Below are 8,935 nucleotides of genomic sequence, written 5' to 3' on the forward strand. Positions count from 1 at the left end.
GAGACTGTGACAAACTTTATGTAACTTATTGGAAACCACATATATTCAGACATAGAATAACAAATGTTTTGAGAAATTTTAGATAATTTTTGAGAAGACATGTTTGCAGATATAGAATCAGAATTTTTTTTTTTTTCTTTCCCTGTATCCATAGCATTTAATACATTGTCTGGCACATAATGTGTATAAAATAAATGCTTATTTTCAATTGAAAGAAAAAATAGATAGCTCCACAGAACTGAATTACCTTAGCTATGTGGTCCTCATATATTAATGAAATGCCTCACACCTCTTACAAAAGTGACATCAAAAATGTTACATAAAAGAAAGTATTTTGCACATTTGACTCTATCAATGTCTGTATTTGCACAAATACCTTCAGCTCTTATTACAATCAATGACAGCTGTGCATGTGTGTATCTGAGGGTAGAATGTGATAACATATAAAATGTCCCTGCTAGTGGCAATTCCGTGAAATCCAGTATTATAAAATTGGCAGCCAGAAACAAACATTTTAAACACTGCTCAAGGCTCCAGCAGCATAAGTCCTATTAAAGACAAGGGGAAAGCACATGGCTAACACCACATTCAGCTTTTCTTAAAAAAGGTAACTCTTCTCTTAGGAGCCAAAAAAATTCAGAAATACAGATACACATTAATTAAAAATTGTCACGGCACTAAGTCAAACATGCCATGGAAACTTTTAACTTTGAAGATAGTTAAAAGTTTGTTTATATGAGACTCCTGAAAATGAAAAACAAAGAGTAAATAGAAGAATGAATCAGAAATAGATGATAGTGGAACAGTAAATAATGAAGGGAAATGTAGACAGATTAAAAAAAAAGTTTGATCGCTTAAAAGACTAATAAGTGACAAAGAAAGTTCAGTGAAGAAATTTGTAGAACAGTGATGACTTTGATGAGTTTTTATCTTACAACTGTGCTTGCATGATAAATTATTAGGAACAAAAAATGAGCCAGAGTTTAAAGACAAAGTATGCATGTCATTGATCTCCAGACAGAAAAACCACTGGCGCATCTCAACTCCAGGAAGAATGTTGACTTTGAAGGTATCTTTATGACAAAGAGTCTTAAATGTGAGCTAATACAGGAGTGAATCAGAGATAAAGGAAAACAAAATCTTCATGTATTAAAAAGTTCTAGTTTGTCAAAGGAAGATGGAGAAGCTAGCTGGGGAAAAAAAATAATAGAACTCAGTCTCATTGCTACTATTGTGAGTCTCCTTGCCAGAGGCATTGAGAGAAATCCTACCTCCTGGTGGCTGCCCCAAAGATGATAACTGAAAGCTAATCCATCCAGACTGTCAGAGAAAAGAATGACAGGAAGGATTTAATGGAAGTGATTACAATATCTCACATTTAAACAAAGGATCTTCTGTTAAAAAAAAAAAAAAGGCCTTGGGAGGTAGGTAGCCTAATTATTATTCACTGGTTTACAAATGAGGAAATTGAGGATCAAAAAGGTGACTGATCCAAGGTCACATATTTATGGGTCTCAGAGTCTTGACTCACACCTGAATCTTATTGTTATGACACATTGCTTCTCACAAAACTACATATTAAGAACTGGAAGGAGTCAGAAAGGTAAGCTAAGTTCAATACCTTCAGAGTGTAAATGACCTGAAAAAGATCACATAGATAGTAAGTGTCAGAGATGACATTTGAATTCATAAGAATCTATAAATTCAGAACTGGAGCTTCTCCATTTTTCTACTATATTCCTCATCCCTACAATCCCATAGTAAGCAAGGAAAGTACTAACCGTAATATCAGCTTTATGGGTTGTTGAGTTGTAAAACTCAAATGAGATAACTAATGGAAAGTGTTTTATAAGCTTTTAGGGAGGGGTGGGAATGGTGGTGCATGCCTATAATCCCTAAACGTGGGTAGGCCAAAACTGGTAGACTGTTTGTGCTCAGAATTTCTAAGTTGTAGTGAGCTTAGAGACAATTGGATGCCTCCACTAATTTTGGCAGCAGTACTGTAAGCCAATAGGAAGGGAATGGTGGAGGGGGAACCAAGCTGTATAAGGATAAGTAAGTAGGTTCAGCTTGGAAATACAGCAGGTTTAAGACTCTATGATAATCAGCAGTTTGTTTGGGCTCAAGTAGTCACCATGCTTCTACCCTGGATGAACTAGATAAACCCAGTCTCTCTGTTCCCACCTCCTCTAACATAGCCCCCAAACTCTTAAGTGTTACATAAGCATTAATGTAACCCAGGGGAAGATGTCTCTGGAACATGTTTTCTCCCTGGAAGCTAGAAACCATGAGAACAAAATCTCTGTTATTCCAAACTCCCCAAACCCTCCCCTAGTGAAGGCACAGAGCATTTATCCTTAATACAGTGTCTGATGCATAATAGGTGATTGTTGTGGCCAGACACTTACTAGCTGAATGACTTTGGGCAAGATGCTTAACCTCTGTTTTCCTTGATCTGCTGGAGAAAGAAACTGCAACCACACCCCATGGACAGTTTGGTACACAGTGTCATGAAAAGTCAGAGACAACTGAACAATAATAACAAAAAAAAATATGCAACTGGAAAGTTATGTTCTAAGAAAGAAAATATTAAAGATGTGAATTTAAGAAGAGATAAAAGCTAAATGCTGCCCAATCGAAAGGAACTCAAGAAGAAAGAAAAAATGAACTTCCACTTTTATGAGGGAAAAATCAAGAGAAGAAAAAGACAAATGGTGAATTTCTGAGATATGTAATAGTGACGCAATTTTGAGAAAATCCAAAAATACAATCATTTAAATTTTGCTCTTTTTTTTTGCAGGGAGGTTAGATAAATGTATTAGGAAAGAATAATGTTAATCTTCTGCATGCATTTTCTTAGCTTCCATTAAAAAAATGATTAGGTGCTTAACTTACCCAGGGGTACTGCTTACAAATGATTGTGCCAATATTTTAATGATACCAATCCTTGTGCCAATATTTTTATACCAGCTGCACTGGACTAATTATCTGGTTCTCTCAAATGTCTATTTTTGAAATAATTATGGCCTTTGAGCACATAATAGACAGTATGTTTAGGATAGACAAGAGAACAAAAACTTCTGTCTGAGCTGGGAGCATAAAAAGTTGGCAGTTCTTGTTCATAGCCTCATTTTGAATAGTCTGCTGCCATCCCAACTACCTAAATCTTTCTTTTAGATCCTATGTCTAGATGTCAGTGTCAGGTGCAGATGATGTTAATTTCATTATAAGCAAATCTCAGCAATGTGCAGATCACCTTTTGCTCCGCAATATTAATTAGTGCCATGGAATGATCTCTCTATTAGTAAGTGACATGTCTTAAGAAGAGGCTATAAAATATGTCTGCCTGAGAGCAAACTAGAGGAAAGGTCAGTATATATTAAGCTCCATTAGGTACTCCACTCATTATTTGCTTATTGTAGAATATCACATATGGACAAAATCATAGAGATCATCTAATCCAACTGATTGAACAAGAATCTCTCTTCCAAAATCTATCACAAAGAATCTGCCAGTATCCTCCTTAAGAGACCCAGTGATTTAAAAAACAATCAAACAAACAAAAAGCCACTACCTCCCAGGACAGTCTAGCATTGAAGACAAGACACACCTACTTGCTCGGATTTTTTTTTCTTTATTACAATCCAACATCTGCCTCCCCACAACTTATACCTACTGGCTCTTGTTCTGCAATCTGAGAAAAGGAAAACAAATTCAGTCCTACTTCAACATGACAGGCCTTCAAATATTTGAAAATAAATATGATGTGCCATTCAAGTCTTCTCTTTTCCAGGCTAAAATATACCAATCCTTTCAGTCTATGTATTTCACAGTTTCATACCCCCTCCACATTCTGGTCCTTCTACTTTGGCCACACTACAGTTTTCAATGTTTTTCATAAAATATTACATCCAGGATTGAACAGAATATTCTAGAACTGGTCTAATCCAAGTAGAGTACAACTGGACTCTAGCCTTCTTTTTCTGGATACTAGGTCCCAAAGTTATTTAGTAGGAAAAAAAAATTTGGACTTTTCAGAAGATCTGGCATTGGGCCCCACCTCTATCATTTACTTGCCATGTGACCTTAGAAAGTCTATTTATCTCTCCAGATCCCAATTTTCTCATTTACAAAATGATAGGCATAACTCAATGATTTCTATGGTCCTTTTCAAGTCTAAACATTCACATTCACCAAAAGTTGAAGCACCAAGGCAAGACTACTACCAGAATATTTAATGTCAACAGATTAGAGTGTTTCTCCATTCATGAACAGTTTATTGCTAACTTGGAGAGAAAGCTGAGTCAACAGATGGTTGGCAACAATGGAGCAGAAAAAGAGTGGGCAGCTTTCAGATATTTGGTATATAGAAGCACATTTACTCTAAGCCAGAACTAATCTAGGCCAGAGCACTCACAAACATCAAGATTGGTTTGACCAAAATGATGGGGAAACTCAGAAGCTACTAAATGAAAAACAAGAAAAAGGCAGAGCTTATCTCTGTCAATAGTAAAGTGCAAGCAAAACTTAGAGAGATACTGGATTCTTGGTTTGGTAAGAAGGCAGATGAAATTCAGTTTTATGCTGATAGTAACTATCCAAAGTATTTTTATGATGTCCTGAAGGCTATGAAGAAGACCTATGATGTATCTCAACTATTCCAGGCTGATGGAGCCACATAGATTCTTCCATAACATTCTCAACAGACCATTGATGCCAATGTTGAAACCAGTGACTCTACACCTTAGATTGAAGTCAATCTCCCTCTAACAGAACTTCAGACTGAAGAAGCAGTTTTGAATGCCATTAGTTCCTCTCCTGTGGCAAAGCTCCTAGTGCTGATTCTGTTCCAGATGTGATTTACAAGTCAAGGGGTACACTGCTTATTACAAAAGATGACTGAAATCTTCCAGATTATATGGAAAGAGGAAGCTATCCCCCAGGAGTTCAGGGATACCTCCATTGTCCATTTCTACCAAAGAAAAGGAAATAGGTTCTGTGACAATAACAGAGGATTCTCTCTCTTAGTAATTGACAGCAAGATTCTTGGGGCAAGTAGGTAGTGCAGTGGATAGAGCACCAACCCTGTAGTCAGGAGGACCTGAGTTCAAATCCAGTCTCAGACCAGACACTTGACACTAGTTGTGTGACCCTGGGCAAGTCACTTAACCCCATTGCCTCACTAAATAAATAAATAAATAAATAAATGAATGAATGAATGAATGAATGAATGAAAACAGCAAGATTCTTGACAGAGTCCTTCTTCTTCACTTGGAAGATGATGATTTTCCTGAGAGCCTGTATGGCTTCAGAAAGGGAAAAGGAATGGTCAAAATGGTGTTTGCTGCCTGAAAACTCCTGGAGAAATGTCAGGAGTAGAACAGAAGTCTGTACACAATGTTCATTGATCTGACCAAGGCCTTTGATATTGTCAGTTTTAAGGATACATGGAAGATCATGGCAAAATTTGGTTTCCCAGATAAGTTCGATAGTACTGATACAAAGTACACAATGGCATGATTGTGCAGGTTCTAAATAATGGACAATGCTTTCACACTTTCCCAGTCACCAATGAAGTGAAGCAAGGCTATGTGCTTGCTCCTGAGCTTTTTAGTATGATGTTTTCAGTGATGTTGCTGAATACCTTCTATAAGGATGAAAAGGGCATCATGGTCAGCTACTGTACTGACAATAAATTATCTAACTTGAAAAGGTTACAAGCCAAGAGTAAAGTACAGGGAGAATTGGCGAGTGAATTTTTGTGCACAGATGATTGTGCACTCAGTACAAGCTCTGAGACTGAGATGCAGTAGAGTCTAGATCTATCTTCTTCTGCTTGTGCTAATTTTTCCCTGACAATCAACACCAAGAAAATAGAGTTTCTCCACCAACCAGCACCATACCATTCATTCATGGAACCACTGGTTACAATAAATGAAGAAATTTTGAATGCTGTGAATAAGTGCACTTACCTTGACAGTATGCTTTCCAGGGATGTCAACATAGATGATAAGGTTGATGCATGCTTTGCCAGAGTGAACTCAGTGTTTGGGAGGCTCCAATGAAAAATGTGGAAGAGAAAAGATGTTAGACTGAATACCAAGCTGAAGGTCTACAGAACCACTATGTTGACTTCATTGTTGTATGCCTGTGAAACCCAGACAGTGTACCAGTGTCATATCAGGAAACTAAATCTCTTCTATTTGAATTATCTTAGGAAGATTCTGAAGATCACCTGGAAAGATGAGGTGCCAGATACTGAGGTCCTTACTTAAGCTGAACTGCCTTCAACTGCATTCAAACTCTGTTGTAAAGAGTGCAACTCTGATAGCCTGGCCACATTGTTCAATGCCAACTATTTGTTTGCTTAAAAGACAATTTTACAGAATACTCACACAAGGCAATCGTTCACATGGAAGTTAGAAGAAGTAATGCAAAGACAATCTCAAGGTTGCTCTGAAGAACTCTGGAATCAATTGTAAGACATGGGAGGCCTTGGCATAGGGCCTCCCAGTATGGCATGCCTGGATCAAAGAAACTGCTATATGCTATGAGCAAAGCAGAACTGCAATAGTTCAAAAGAAACTGGAAATATGCAAATTTGGATACATCTCCATTCCAAATGTTCATATGTACTATTTGTGCTGGACCTGTGGTAGAGTCTTTCCAAACTCATACTGGTTTGACTAGACACAGTCAAACATATCATCCCTTGACTTCAACATAGTGATGTTACTTTGGTACTCCCCAAGAATGAAGGACAACAACCAATATCTTAAATTGACCTCTACCCTCTATAGTTTAAGCAAAATTTAGTTTACTGGATATGTTTGAGTAAGAAAATAGCAGATTTTCTTTCCATCTCCACCATTTGGCACTTTCGCATCTAGCAAAAAAGGAAACATTGCTGACTGAATGATACTGCTTTTAGAAAGTTGTGAGCTTTGAACATTAAACTTGTAAAATTCTCTCAGGAAATTCTTCTCATTTATTTTTCTAAAATTGTTCTTTACTCAAAAAATGTAGAGCGATATGGGGGAGAGGGTGTTAAATTTTTAGTCTGACTTGTTATAATCAGTATATTTTTATAATAAGGACATTTTTGTAGCCAGGATATTTCTCTTCCACAAAACTGATCTTCAAGTATTTGAAGGGCCTACTTAAGCTTTTTCTCTTCCAATTTAAACAGTCCTATTTCTTTCAAGCAATTTATAGATATTTTAATTCCATTGTATGTTGAGAGGTAATATCCTAGGGCTTTCTTCCCCCCTCTTTCAAATTAATTCCACAAAGATTTAATAAGTTCCAACTGTATGCCAGCCTAGTGACAGGCACTGGGACAGATATGAAGGTTAAATAAGATATTGTCTCTGTGCTTATACAGCTTCTAATCAAATAGAGGAGATAAGAAGTACTTGCAATTTTTTTCTGCAAAATAGAACATGGTAAGACTTTATGAAAGGATTAACAACTCTGAAGTGTCTGGTGAAAGATATTTTGACCAGTAATCAATCGCAACTATAATAGTAAGCATCTGTTGTAACTTTATCTGTAATTGTTAATTTTCAGGATTTAAGTATCACACTCAAGAATTAATGTAAGTTTCTAAAAATATTTTGTTGTGCAAATCAAAAAAGTAACACCATTGGATTCTAATGATAGAAATCTTATTGATGTATATTTTACTAAGTAATACAGATATGAATGAATAATGCAGTGACTTAGAAAATTCTGTTTATTAAGTTTTAGAATTCACTGTCCAGAATTCCTTGATGAATTAGTTTTCATCTGCAGTAGTTATATTAGAATATTTGAGAAATGTATCTGGAAGAGTAATAAGTCAATGGCCAAATTATAGTCTTGCAAATTTGGGTGGGAGGAATGATTTTTTTAAAAATTCAGGTTAATAGCCATTTAATGAAAGATAAGTTGGTAAAATGGTCAAAAATGGTGCTAAAAACTATAAACAAAGTCACTGATAGTTGAAAGAAAAGTGACATTTTAGGCAGAATATTTTGAATACATTCTTTCCACAAATGTGTGAAATGTTCTTTCCCTTCAAGGAATAACTTATCAAATACTTGCTTTCTGACTGTCTATAGCCATTACTGAAGCTTTAGTAAGCCTGATTGATCAGGTCTTTTACAAGAACCTTTATTTTAAGGAAAGAGCTCAGAATGGTCATGTTCATCCATTCCTAACCAGGGTCCACTTAAGATTCTCCAAATTTCTTCCCCACTCTGCCCTGGTCTTCTTTCTTCATTATGGCCCAGCAATCTTCTCACTCTGAAAGTTCACTTTACCCCCAAAAGTTCCTTTGCTTATTTATTCCTCCTTGAAGTTCTGTTTTAATGAAAAAGCTCATCTATTTAGATGAATGACAAGCCTGAGAAACAGAGTTTATGGGTAATTAATAATCAATATATTAATTAGGCTAGCAAATAATAAATTGATGGTGAGTGGTCTCTCTCAGTAAACCAAAGACAAAAGTATGGCGATCAATGAATAATTAAATTCTTTTGAAAAGTGTGCCTCTGACTGGCAGAGATCAACCCTGCTTTGGTAAACAATTAATGAGGGGGCAGAGTTTCAAATGAGGAAGTGGACTGAAAGCTTTCAGCTTCTCCTGCTGAGACCTTGACTTGATCATAATACTCAGCTGAGTTCAGCTATCTGGCCAAAGGAATCAGTCTCCATTTGAGTCTAATGATTTAGGGCAGGAATTCACCTATATTAGATTCTATTTACGCTTTAATCAGAAATAAGCTCTCTTAGTTGGGTGGGGTTTTAGTCTAGATGGTGGATAAAGTACTTGGGAGATTAGGCCAATCTCTTCATAAGCCCTGTCCTTCAAAAACTGAATGACCTACAAGGACTGAATACGGAAGAAGAAAGAAAGAAAGAAAGAAAGAAAGAAAGAAAGAAAGAAAGAAAG

The sequence above is a fragment of the Vombatus ursinus genome, unplaced genomic scaffold (assembly GCF_900497805.2).
Source record: "Vombatus ursinus unplaced genomic scaffold, bare-nosed wombat genome assembly UNPS02014821.1, whole genome shotgun sequence".
Taxonomy (NCBI): domain Eukaryota; kingdom Metazoa; phylum Chordata; class Mammalia; order Diprotodontia; family Vombatidae; genus Vombatus; species Vombatus ursinus.